The following is a 1,182-nucleotide window of genomic DNA, read 5'->3' on the forward strand; positions in this document are numbered from 1 at the left end:
TGTTTTTTACTTTTTATTTGTTATCATATGAGACATCTCTTTATATTACATAAGTTCTTTCTACATAAATGAGATCAACTTCTGTGTTAAATTTAGTCTTTAAGAAATAATTTTATCAAAACCAGACAGAGTTATTATAAATATATTTGAAATGTAGGACAGTCCTTGCAATTATTAATGATACATCTGAAAACTGGACCATTATGACTAGGGATGATAGAAGGAGAATTGATGCCTTTGAGCTGAGGTGCTGGAGAAGAGTATTGAATATACCATGGACTGCTAGGAGAACATACAGGATCAACCTGGAGGGGGTATAACCAGGCTTTTCTTCAGAGGCAAGAATTTGAAAGCTTCTTCTGATATTTAACAGGCATGTTGCAAGGAGTGACCAGTCCTTGGAGAGAGACATTATGCTTGGGATGATGGAGGGACAGCACAAGAAGGAAGACCCAGGATGAGATGGATTGTCAGTGACTAGGGTAATGGGGATATGAGTGTCAGAGACAATAAGGCTGGCACAGGATAGAGCAGGATTCAGAGCTGTTGTACATAGGGTCATTATGAGTCGCTAAGGACTTGATGGCAAATAACAACAACATCAAACTAGTATACACTAATTTTGTTATTGTTATGTAGCATTGAATTGAATGTGATTCACAGTGACCGTATGAACAACAGATCTGAACCTTGTCTTATCCTGTGCTATCCTCACCATCTCTGACATGATTGAACCCTATGTCAATTCATCTCTTTGAAAGTCCTCCTCTCTTTCATTGGCTTTTCTAAGAACGGAGTCTTTTTCCAAGGAATGGTCCCACACTCGCAAAGTATGTGATGTGAAGCTACACCAATCCTTTCCTCTAAGGAGTACCCTGGTTGAATTTTTTCCAGGACATATTGGCCTGTTATTTTTCATAGTCCATGAGATATTCAGTGCTCTTCTCCAACATCACAACTCAAAGGCATGTGTTCTTCTGTTATTCTTATTTATCGTACCATTTGCAAAGCCAGATGTTGGAAAGACCATGGATTCAATCAGGTGCAATTTAGTCTTTAAAATTACATCATTGTTCCTTATCACTTTGGAGAAGTCATTGGCAGCAGACTTTCCTAATGAAATATGCCTTTTGCTTTCTTGACTGTTGCTACCAAATGTGTTGTCTGTGATATCAAGTAAGA

This window comes from Elephantulus edwardii, unplaced genomic scaffold (genome assembly GCF_000299155.1).
Source record: "Elephantulus edwardii isolate Elephantulus edwardi_28Jun2011 unplaced genomic scaffold, EleEdw1.0 scaffold00154, whole genome shotgun sequence".
NCBI lineage: Eukaryota > Metazoa > Chordata > Mammalia > Macroscelidea > Macroscelididae > Elephantulus > Elephantulus edwardii.